Below are 12,664 nucleotides of genomic sequence, written 5' to 3' on the forward strand. Positions count from 1 at the left end.
TTGAGGTCTTCCTTGATCGCATCTCTGCACTGCTTTGCGAGCTCGGACTTTAGCTTGCTGTTGTCTGAGGCATGCGCCAAACCACACTGGTGAATTAGCTCAAGAGTTTTCGAAGATAGGCAATTTTTTGTCGCTATCTCTCTCTTGGCGTTCCTCGCACATTCATGGAGCTGCTGAACCAGTCGATCGTATTCCTCGTCAATGTTGTCAACAATGGCATCTTCCCATGTTGCCGCAATAGTACCAAAGAGTTCCCAGTTGGTGGTCATTCTGGGAGTTCTCTTTTTGAACTTCACAGCCCTTTCTCCGCGCTCTGTGAAGTAGAATTTTGCACGAAGGAGACGGTGGTACGATCCTGTTCGGAATTTTGGGACAACAGCGACATCGGTCAGGCAAAACCGTCGATTGAATATGATGTGGTCTATTTCATTGTGGAATCGTCCACCGGGAGACTCCCATGTCCATCGTTTAGATTCTGCCTTCTGGAACTGTGAGTTACCATGAATGGTCTTCGTTGACATGATGAACTCAGACAGTCTCTCACCCTGTTCGTTCCATTCTAGGCCATGGGTCCTGATGTGAAGTTCTTCAGCTGATCTTCTCGGTCCTATCTTGGCATTAAAATCACCCACAATGATCTTGTAGAAGGTGTGGTCTTCTTTATAGAACTTCTCTAGCTCCATGTAGAACTTCTCGATTTCTCTTTCATCATAATGAGATGTTGGTGCGTAGACAACGAAGATAGAAACTGCAGGCAGTGAGCCACATCTATTCAAATGTAAACGTCTGATTCCGGTTGTTAGGCATTCGAATGAATCAATGCTCTTGGCCAAGTTTGTGTTGACAAGGACACAGACGCCTCCAACACCTCTTTTATCGCATGTTCCGAGGAACAATTCTTCTCCAGTGTCGAAAATGGCATGGTGAGATTCGTGCCTTCTTGTCTCGGTCAGACCAATGATGTCGTACTTGATCATTCGCGCTTGTACCATCAGGTCCTCGATGGATGCATCTGATGCTAGCGTACGTGCATTGAAAGTACAGATAATCATTTTTGTCTTCCTTCGTTGTGGCAGCCTAGGTCGGCCTTGAGATTTTGTCGGCCTCTCCTTTCTCATCCTTCTCAGTGCTGCCATGTCGGTGAAGCCTTCAGCGTCAGGTGAATGAGACCAGTTGTAGTTACTGGTTTTTAATACCTGTAATACTTTCTAATTTCCCTCTCCATGCCATGTTCTAAGGAATCTGGTTTTAAAGCATATCTGCAAAGCAAGGTATAAATGAATCAGCCAATACATTATTATTACTATGAGAAATCTAGAAGTTTCCATGTAAACAATTTATAGAGCACCATAGAATGGGTAAATTTTATTGAACACTACTTAAAGAAAGTATTGTTTTATTGAGTAATATATTTGTTCATTGTTAAGTTTATGAAAATTGTGTTGACATGCAAAGACAAATAATTATCATACATATTACTCAAGCAGTACCAATAATCCTGGCTTTGGATGCATGCTCTTTGTTTTCTGGAAATCATAGCAAATAAATCTTGTAATAGTAGAAAAGGAGAGAAAAACCTCTCCTTTATTAAAGTGGCTCCGATGTCACAATTCTTGCTTCCATCTTGAAGTCTAGCTTTTCTTCTTCAGGACCCTTTTCATTTCAGTTCACCAGAATCTTTTCTCCTTAGAGGGAAAATAAATTTTAATTCGCAGTCATACAAACAAAAGTCTTTCTTTGCCAAAGTACCTTGCCTTAGATAGACTATATTCTTTTATTTCCATATGCTTATCTCCACTTTTTTCTAGCCTTATGGGTTTTCTGATTTCCCTGGCCTGGATGGGGTCTTGAAGTCACGTTTTTAAGACAATACAGTACAATATTTGATATCCTGTTGAAGTTACTGAACCAATACTCCGGCTATGTCATGTATAGGATCCTGACATAAAATCATAGTATAAAACACTTAACTGACTTCTTTAAATCTCAAATTTATGGTTATAAAATGGCATTTAAAATACTTCATTTTAAAAATCTGTTTTTTAATTAAGGCATCATGATTTACAAAGTTTTTGATAATAGAGTTTTGGGCAATACCTAATCTAATACCAATCCCTTCAATAAAAGGTTATAGGTTATATAGGTAAAAGGGTACAAGCACTTGTAAATATTCTATTTTTCTATTGGAATTATCACCAATACAATAACACTTTATTTAGCCTTCATTTGGGCTGGAGTGATAGCACAGTGGTAGGGCGTTTGCCTTGCACGCAGCCAACATGGCCGACCCAAGTTCGATTCCTCCGCCCCTCTCGGAGAGCCCAGCAAGCTACCGAGAGTATCTCGCCTGCACGGCAGAGCCTGGCAAGCTCCCCGTGACACATTCGATATGCCAAACACAGTAACAACAAAGTCTCCAATGGAGACGTTACTGGGCCCGCTCGAGCAAATTGATGAACAACGGGAGGGCCTTTACCTTTACCTTTCCATATTCTAATAGGTCAAGATTTTCTTAACAGGATGATTCTTTAGACTGAAGATAGTGACTATATTAAGGAATCTATATTTCTACATAATAAAGTGAGTCATGTCTTGGAAATTAGGAAAAGAAAATGTTTGGGTACCACTTTGCCCATGCTATATAAATACTGTTTCTAGATAGACTATGGTCTTCTGTTGGAAGATGTGGCACCCAACGGAAATACTTAATTCAGCTGTTCATCAGGTCTTGACTATGTAATGATTCTGATTCTTTAAGGGGATATAATATTAATAATGTTCCTGAACTACCAGAATTGATACCTTTTGTGATTCCCCATATTTCTCTTTTTTGCCTGACCTACTGAGAAACTCAGTACACAAAAGCTATGGGTCTCTTTCATCTTTGTCCTTCATTCATTCACTTTCCATGTTTATTAATTCCAATAAGTATGCCACTTTTAGTAAATCATATGAAATATATATGTGAGATATAATTATCCAAAATTTGAAAGATTTCACTATCATTTCTAACTTCCTAATTTGGTCAGTTTCCCAATGGGAGGTTTCCCATAATTTTCCTTAAGATAAAAAGGAGGTTAACAGAAATGAATGTAAATTTGAGAAAGATCAACTATATAGACATTCAATATATTTATTATTTGAATATTCACGTTTCCTATGGATAACAGTGACTCATGTTTGTTGTTTTTATATCAAAAAAAAGCTAATTTTAAAAACAATTCATTCATTTCCTTAAAAGGAAAAGGAAGAACACTGCTAAAAAGAAAAATTATAATATGCTAATTATTAGTTTTTCAAGGCATTTAATATATGATGTCTTATTTAAATTCCAAAACATCAACCAGAAAGGAGACATTTTTACAAAACAAGAAAATTGAATAAAAACTTTGTAACTGTATCTCACAGTGATTCAATAAAAAAAAAAGAAAAAAAATTGAGGTTTACTAGGTTAAGTGATTTGTCCACCACAATAAAGTTAAATGGAAACCTGTAAACATAAGATTTAAATTTGCCTCACTGTATTTTCAAAGTCTGAGCTCCTGACATATGAAGGGTTTATATAGACTAATTATGGAATGTAGAGATATATTCTAATTTCTCAAAATTCCATGGCAGAGCAGGACATTTTTTAAAAATTCAAAGACTCCCAGTCATTCTCATGACAAAAAAAATCACACTTTTTTATAAACTGAGCCTACAAAAAATATTTCTTGGCGACCTGGCTGTGACATGGATAGATAAGGGATCACATTAGACAGCATATTCTCTAGACCTCATTCATCACTCATAAAAACATGATAAACTAAGGGTCTAGCATTCATTACCCTTCAGAGATTGGACTCTCGTGCTGAGTAAAGGCCTCCAGAGCAAGAAACTTTTGGCACTTCTCAGAACCTGGATCTACAATTTTATCCTTGTGATTTTTAGTTGTTGTTGGGATATTTCAGTGGAAAATAACCCCAACACAGAACACTGACAGGTTCTGTGCAAGAATCTCCTGCACAGAGCTATGTGTATGCAATAACATTCACATTTCCAGCAGAACTCAAGGAGCAGTTCAGTATCTCTAAGGGTTCCTTGTAATGCCAAAGCTATTGCATGAGAGAGGGGGGGAATGTGTCTCTCCAGCCCATGGCATTTCATATATGCTGCTTTGAAGATTTGGAAACTGGAAAATGAATCACTTTTATGACTTAGGTCACTGTGCCAGAGCTGGAACCTTCCTGAAAGAGGCCTTTCTCACTGAGAGACAGCGTTCACGCCCTCGTTCAGAACCACAGTCTCTTTGAAGGAGAGAAAAGTGAGGAGATAGGTTCCCAGCTTTATATTTTCACTCTCTGAATTAGCTCTTCAAGGTCTGGTTCATGTTTAAGAACATTCTTCCTGTTACTAGACATAAAGAGGATGTTTGAGTCAAGGGTCTCCAGAAGCTCAACTCATTTTTGTATTCCTGGTAGTGATACAACCCTTATTAAAAGGAAAGTAATCACGTTTCATCTAGCATCCTTCGATACAGGCACTTGAATCTCTGTCCCCCTTCACATAATATTTCACAATCCTCAGAGATACTCCTTTGACATTATTTTATAGTGTAAGTAAGCTTCTTCAGGTGCCATAAATCACAGTGATACAGGATCATTTTGTTGTTTTAAACTTAAGCTAAGAATGTTCTCACGCATTCTGATTTACAGTTGAATATTCTTTCTTCTATGTCACATTGACTTAACTTATTTACTTACACTCACTTCATCACTCTTTTACGAACTCATTTAATAAACATTTTTGAGTGCTTGTTATGTGCTACATATGGTAGCTGAACATATACTGAGACAAAGCAGTAAGCAGGATAGACTGAGGCTTAAAAAAGTATGTGATTAGGACAAGGGTGATAGAGTGGGCAAAATATTAGATTGGTAAGACAGGAAAATATTCAATGTGTGTCAGTTCTTATAGTAAGGATGTATGCCAGTGTTGAAAGAGAGTGAATAAATTGAATCATGAAACAAGGGCCTGAATGAAGGAGGCCCATAAAAGCAACTAAGTAATGTGAAAAGTATTAGGAAAGAGAAATACTCCAATTCCTCACAGTCAGAGGAAATGGTATATGCAATGTCCCTAAGGCACAAAAGGATCTGTACTGTTCTCGGAGTTGGGAGAGAGTGAATTTGATTGGTGAGTCTCTTGATTGTTCTAAATCACATCTACTTTTCTAATGAATATTGGCTAATAGAATCATCATCTCTTGAGTAAAGAGAAAGGAAGTATTCAGATCAGAACACTGAAAACTAAGAATGAACTTATGTCTGAGTAGTAGTTCTATGTGGAAAATATCCTTGAGGAAGGAAATGGGATTATTTTTTTCCCAAGAAACATGAAAATTCCCATCAGTGGGGCTGGAGAGATAGCACAGCGGGTAGGGCATTTGCCTTGCACACAGCCGACCGGGGTTTGATTCCCAGCATCCCATATGTTCCCCTGAGCACTGCCAGGAGTAGCTCCTGAGTGCAGAGCCAGGAGTAACCGCTGTGCATCGCCAGGTGTGACCCAAAATGCAAAATAAAAGAAAAATTCCCATCAAGTCACTGGAAAGGGGAATATAATAAAGATAAGTGCCCATCTTTCACCTATTTCCCCAAACATTATTGTAGTCACCAAACTGGTCAACTATTGCTCTGATAATAATAAGGTAAGGTAAAGGCCCTCCCGTTGATCGTCGATTTGCTCGAGCGGGCCCAGTAACGTCTCCATTGGAGACTTTGTTGTTACTGTGTCTGGCATATCGAATACTCTCAGTAGCTTGCTGGGATCTCCAAGAGGGGCGGAGGAATGGAACTCGGGTTGGCCATGTTGGCCGCTTGTAAGGCGAACGCCCTACCCGCTGTGCTATCACTCCAGCCCAGAAGCAAATGCCCCACGACCCCACAAAAGGCCTACAGCACCCGGTATTGCCAGGCGGTCTCCCATCCAAGTACTAACCAGGCCCGACCCTGCTTAGCTTCCGAGATCAGACGAGATCGGGCGCGTTCAGGGTGGTATGGCCATAGACTGATAATAATATTGGAAATAATATCATGTTCAGGAACTCTTTTTTTTAAATAGGGAGTGTCACACTTGATGGTTCTCAGATTTTATTCCTTGCACTATACTCAACTGTATGTCTTTACATGTTAATTCAACCTATTCTTAAAGGAAGCTGACAGAAAATATATTAACTTTTATTGGGCATCTACTTTTTAGCGGCCAATGTCTTGTTTGAGTATATTAGACAGATGTAATATTGCTGAGGATTTAAATAAGGATTGGTGAATACAATAATTTTTGAAATATATTTTACAATAATAGTAAAAGTAAGAGGTAATTTGTTTTGTTATAAAGCATTTGTTTGCCTTTATGACAAAAGATTTTGAAAACACTATTATTTCTAACTCTACCTAACCTTGAATTCCAGCTGCATAGACACTTCCTGGTGATTTGTTTTTAGGTAAGTTTCCAGGATCAGATCTAAGCTCAAAAGCATAAATATGTCTAGAAATAGATATATGATTCTGGTACACTGAATATTAAATATTTTAAAAGATACATATATATATGATGAAAATCTATTTGTTGAATTCAGATTCAAGGACAAGAATAATTCAATAGCACAATGCTGCAGCAAATAGCTCCATTCATAATTGCTGTTAAGGCAGAGAAGCAAAGTGAACATCATGTGACTAAATTCCAAGGGAGATAAATCTTTGTTCTTATAGGCCATCATGGCAAAAATAGAAAGACAGCATGATTCAGACTTGGTCAAACCCAGCTTTTAATTCTGCCTGCACTATTTCCCAGATGAGTCACAGGATACATTATTGAACTTTCCTGGAGCCTCTGACCTTTTATACATGGGGATAAAAAATATAAAATGAAGTAATATATTTTTCTGATAAAGCACATAATGATATCAGTTGTATGTGAAGTCTTAACCAAGTCTACCTTGTTTGAAAAAAAAGAGTGAAGTGATAGTTACCGGAAGTACTATACTAATGTATAGTTTACCATCTATAACAATAATATTGCTTGTATATATTGTCTATACCTAGAGGTATAGACTATGACATAATCATAGTTTAATTTGTTAATGTGTTAAACTAAATACATATTTAGTCGGAACAATAGTATAGCAAACAAGGAGACACTTTTCTTGTTTGAGGCCAACTAGGGTTGAATTCTGGCAGCTCAAATGGTCTCACAAGCTCTCCCAGGAGTGATTCCTAAGTGCACAACCAGAACTAAGCCCTAGTGTCACAGTGTGTGGCCCCCATCCCAAAGAAATAAGCAAATTAATGATAATATGCAACATTTCAAGCAAACATCTTATATATATTAAATTAATACATTGCTTCCCAACTTTGCCCAATTAAAAACAAACCAAAAAAAGCACACAGAAGTTAGCTGGGCATTTAGCAAATGTTTTTACCCCCTTTTACCCAATTCATGTCCGAAATAGTTTGTATCAATTTTTGATTTTTCAGTGATGGTGTGTAACAACAATAATGATAATAACCAGGATTTATATATTATATTATCATTTATAAAGTCTTTTCAATTTTTCTCTCTTTATCTCTATAACTTAGTGATGGAAAATTACTCGAGTAGAATCCACAGTGAGCAGGAGCTCAGTTCCCTACCTGTATTCAAATCCTGCTTCTTTCCCAGTGACCTTAAGTGAATTGCATCATGACTCCGTGACTAATTTACTCAGTTTTAATTTATGTATTTAACATTTATTTTATAAAAGGTGTACCAAGCAATCCTGAGCCTGGATGGCAGGGTATCAACGTTTATGTTCAGTAGTGCCAGCCTGATTTTGGTGTTTGTCCAGTGATGCTGGGGGACCACTAGCACCAGAGCCATACTCAGAGGTGCTGAGTACTCATGGGAGCCATGTGGTCCAAGGGATTCAACACAAAGCCTCAACATGCTAGGCATCTTCTTTACTACTTATGCTATATATTAAGCTCCTTTCTCATTTTTTTAACTGAGAAAATTGCATCTATTACACAAAATTGTAAGGAATTTGTAAGGAAAAAAAAGGTTAACCCTGGGGCTGGAGAGATAGTACATCAGGTAAGGTCTTTGCCTTGCAAGCAACCAACTGGGTTCAATCTCTGGCACCCCATATGGTCCCCTAAGCCTGCCAAGAGTTATCCTTGAGCACAGAACCAAGAGTAAGCTTTGAGCAGAGCCAAATATTTCCCACCCCTCAAAAAATAGGAACAAAAATGATTTAAACCAATTATATAGTTATAACACTTAATACTCAATACCATTTATATATATACATATATATATAAATATATATATCATTTGCAAATGTATAGGTGCTGTCACTGGAGGTGAGAAACTAAGGCCATAAGGACATCTATTTAACAAACTGGGTTTCTTTATGATACATAATAAGACTCTGACAATCATTTCTGATTGTCAAATATCACTAAGCTGGTAAGAAGAAAGCTTGGTGTCTGAGAGTCTTCTTAAACACTAAAGCCACTGTATATGTGTATCTACGTGATGGAGAGAGGATGAGATGATCAGTCATGGAAGTTCTGTTGTGTACCAAGCACTGTGCCAGAATTTTCGCTGAATCTGTCTGTAGCACTGTTCCTATTGTTCATGGATTTGCTCGAGTGGGCACCAGTAACGTCTCCATTGTGAGACTTGTTGTTACTGTTTTTGGCATATCGAATACGCCACAGGGAGCTTGCCAGGCTCTGCCGTATGGGTGGCATAATCTTGGCAGCTTGCTGAGCTCTCTGAGAGGGACGGAGGAAACGAACCCAGGTCGGCAGTGTGCAAGGCAAATTCCCTACCCGCTGTGCTATCACTCCAGCCCTTTTAGCTGAATAGCTCGTAATAATTTCATAATAATCTCATGGTACAGCTATAAGCATATTTTGATTTCTCAGATAGTTTCTAATGACTTCTAATTCTCAATCAGAGTAAATGACAAGACTATATCATTTACTTTGTGTTATAAAAATGTAAAAGGGAGAGTGAAGGGAATGATCACCCAACCCCCATCTTTACTCAGTTCCCTCCTAATAGCTATGTAGCCTGTTCCCACCAACTGTCAGGTCTCCATCCGCACTAGCTGCAATTCAGCATCCAGGACAGAAATCACAAGCTGCTTTTCAATGTAAATGCCAGCATTGACTCCTGGACTCCAGAGCATTTTGGAGACAAACATTTTGCACTTTCTAAAGAGGCTTCACTCTGGGTAAACTCCAATCAGAGACTGGAAACTGAACCAAAAGGTAGTCTCAGAGTAAAAGGTGTTTCTGTCAGAGGGAATCCACCGAAGCCAGGGTTTGGTTGCTTTTGACAGAAAGCCTAATTAGCTTTAATTAGCTTTAACTCTTTAACCGCAATGTCCTCTTCAAATACAGAGAGAAAATTAGCCACCAGCGTTCAGAGCCACATGGAGGAAATTAAAGTAACGTCTTCCTTCACTAATCCTCTTTCAAGGCACAATAATAAATATGCATTATATTGTACAGTCATGTTCTCTGGAGCGAAGCATGGGTTTCAGTGAAAATAAATATTCTGTAATGTGTCTCAGAATGCTACCCTAGATTCACAAACAGAAAGCCCTGTGCCCTCAATCCAAGCAGAATGAAATCTGTGCATAATGACAAGGTCAGGGATCAATAACAACGTTGATTTGTTATCTGGTATTTATGGTTCATCTTTGCTTGCAAAACGGAAGCTTGATTAAGTGTGAAGATCACTTACCAAACCTGGCTCCTTTCCAATCTTGGTGCTGCCTAGACAGAGGTAGGAGAAATTCTAAGGGACAAGGATTGATTAGTGTTCTGATAGTATTCTTGATAAAGGGTCTGTTGAATATTTACTGTTTTCATTAAGGCAAACATTCATAAATTCACATATGTACACACACAAACTAACACACACACACATATATATGCACATATATGCTGTGCATCTCATAAACACGATATATAGTTTATTATTTTAAATAGAGCTTATATAGATGTCAATACTCATTTTATAATACTATTTGTAAATATGCATGTGATGTATGGATGTGGGAGAAAATTAAGGCCATTAAGTGTGTATTTATTTATAGCCTCATTAAGCCATCATTTGCTAGAGCAAGAAAATAAATCAGAGAAAAATTATCTAAGACAATGAGTTTTTTCCAACATGATTATTAAAAAGACCTGTGTTTCCACAGCAGGGTCAAAAATGGTTACATTTTTAGGTATGTTTGCAAAAAAATTTGACATCTGGCCATGTCTCTTGTTAAGATTGTGACCTGACAAGACTATCATTTCTCTTCTACCTGGCATTCTAAAGGTAAACTTTCAGGCATATCAATTGTCAGGCCTTAATTTTTTTATTTTCAATTTTTTAATTGAATCACCCTAAGATGCAGTTACAAAGTTTTATGACTAAACTTCAGTCATAAAATGATTGGACACCAATCCCTCAACCAGCGTAGCTTTTCCACCAACTAATATTTCAAGTATCACTCCTACCACCCCTACTCCACCTAACCCCCTGACTCTTTGGCAGTCAGTTTCCTTCTTACTCTCTCTACTTTGTAGCATTATGGTTTACAATACAGCTACTAAGAGGCCGCCATGTATGTTGTTTTGTCTACATTCAGCACACATCTCCCATCCTAAAGTTATCTTTTGTGCCTTTACAATTCTGTTTCATATTTTCCACATGTATGTCACATTCTGATATACAAATATATATATGTATATATATATATGTTTAATCACTGTGAGATACAGCTACAAACTTTCATGTTTGAGTTTCAATCATACAATGATCAAACGCTCATCCCTCCACCAGTGCACATTTTCTACAACTAACGTCCCTTTTAACCCCCCCATCCTAAACCTTCACCTGATTCTATGGCAGAAATTTTGCCCCACACTCTATCTAATTTTGGAATTATGGTTTGCAATATAGATATTGAGAGGCTATCACATTTGGTCTTTTATCTACTTTCAGCACACACCTCCCATCCCGAATGATCCCTCCATCAATCATTGACTTATTGATCCTCTCTCCATTCTAGCTGCCTTTTACCCAAGCTCATGAGGCAGGCTTCCAACTATGGAGCAATATTCCTGCCCTTGTGTCTACTATCTTTAGGTGTCAGTCTCATATTGTTATTTTATGTTCCACAAATGAGTGTAGTCATTCTATATCTCTCCCTCTCTTTCTGACTCATTTCACTTAGCATGATACTCTCCATAACCATCCACTGTTAAGCAAACTTCATGACTACATCTTTTCTAAGAGCTGCATAGTATTCCATTGTGTAGATTTACCAAAGTTTCTTTAACCAGTTGTCTGTTCTTCAGCACTCCGGTTGTACCCAGATTCTGGCTACTGTGAACAATGCTGCAATGAACATAAATGTGCAGATGTCATTTCTACTGTGCTTTTTTGCACCCTTGGGATATATTACCAGAAGTGGTATTGCTGGGTCACATGGAAGTTCAATTTCTAGTTTCTGAAGGAATGCCCTTATTGTTTTCCAAAAAGGCTGGAACAGTTGGCAGTCTCATCAATAATGAAAGAGAGTTCCTTTCTCCCCACATTTGTGCCAGCACCAGTTGTTCTTGTTTTATTTTTTTATGTGTGCCGGTCTCTGTGATCTGAGATAATACCTCATGGTTCTTTTGATTTGCATCTCCCTGATGATTAGTGATGTGGAACATTTTTTCATGTGCCTTTTGGCTATTTGTATTTCTTTTATGAGAAAGCTCTTGTTCATTTCTTCTCCCTATTTTTTATGAGCTTGAAGGGTTTTTTCCCTGTACAATTCTACTAGTGTGTTATATATCCTGACATAGTATCAGATGGGTATTGGGTAAGTATTCTTTCCCATTCCATGGGCTCTCTCTGTATTTTGGTCACTGTTTCTTTTGAGGTGCAGAAGCTTTTTGGTTCAATGTAGTCCCATTTGTTTATGGTTGTTTCCACTTGCTTGGTCGATGGTGTTTCATCCTCAAAGATGCTTTTAGCTTTAGTGTCATGGAGGGTTCTGCTTACATTTTCCTCCAAGTACCTTGTGGATTCAGATATGATATTGAGGTCTTTAATCTACTTCAGTCTAACTTATGTGCCTAGCATTAGAAAGAGGTCAGGATTAATGTTTTTTGCTGGTAGCTGTTCAGTTTTCCCAGCACCACTTGTTGAAGAGGCTTTCCTTGTTCCACTTCACATTTCTTACTCCTTTATCAAAGATTAAGTGATCATATACATGAGAGTCTGTTACAGAATATTCAAGTCTGTTCCATTGATTTGTGGGTCTGTTTCTATTCCAATATTATGTTTCTTTAATTACTACTGCTTTGTAATATGGGCTGGAGCGATAGCACAGCAGGTAGAGCATTTGCCTTGCATGCAGTCGACCTGGATTCGGTTCCTCCGCCCCTCTCAGAGAGCCTGGTAAGCACAGCAAAGACTGGCAAGCTACCCGTGACATATTTGAGATGCCAAAACAGTAACAACAAGTCTTACAGTAGTGTTTTGTCTATTTCTTTGAAATATGTCATGGGTATCCTGATACAGACTACTTTAAAACTGTATAGTGCCTTGGGGAGTATTGCCATTTTGATCATGTTAATCCTCC

General features: G+C 38.0%; 1 non-coding gene across 1 annotated transcript; it reads right to left on the reverse strand.

The window, feature by feature from the left end:
- Positions 1-5,930: 5,930 nt before the first annotated feature.
- LOC130022716 (5S ribosomal RNA) lies at positions 5,931-6,049 on the reverse strand. Its single transcript, XR_008792282.1, has one exon. It is a non-coding gene; the product is annotated as a 5S ribosomal RNA (ribosomal RNA).
- Between the last annotated feature and the right edge of the window lie 6,615 nt (positions 6,050-12,664).

The sequence above is a fragment of the Sorex fumeus genome, unplaced genomic scaffold (genome assembly GCF_029834395.1).
Source record: "Sorex fumeus unplaced genomic scaffold, SorFum_2.1 ptg000002l, whole genome shotgun sequence".
Lineage (NCBI taxonomy): Eukaryota > Metazoa > Chordata > Mammalia > Eulipotyphla > Soricidae > Sorex > Sorex fumeus.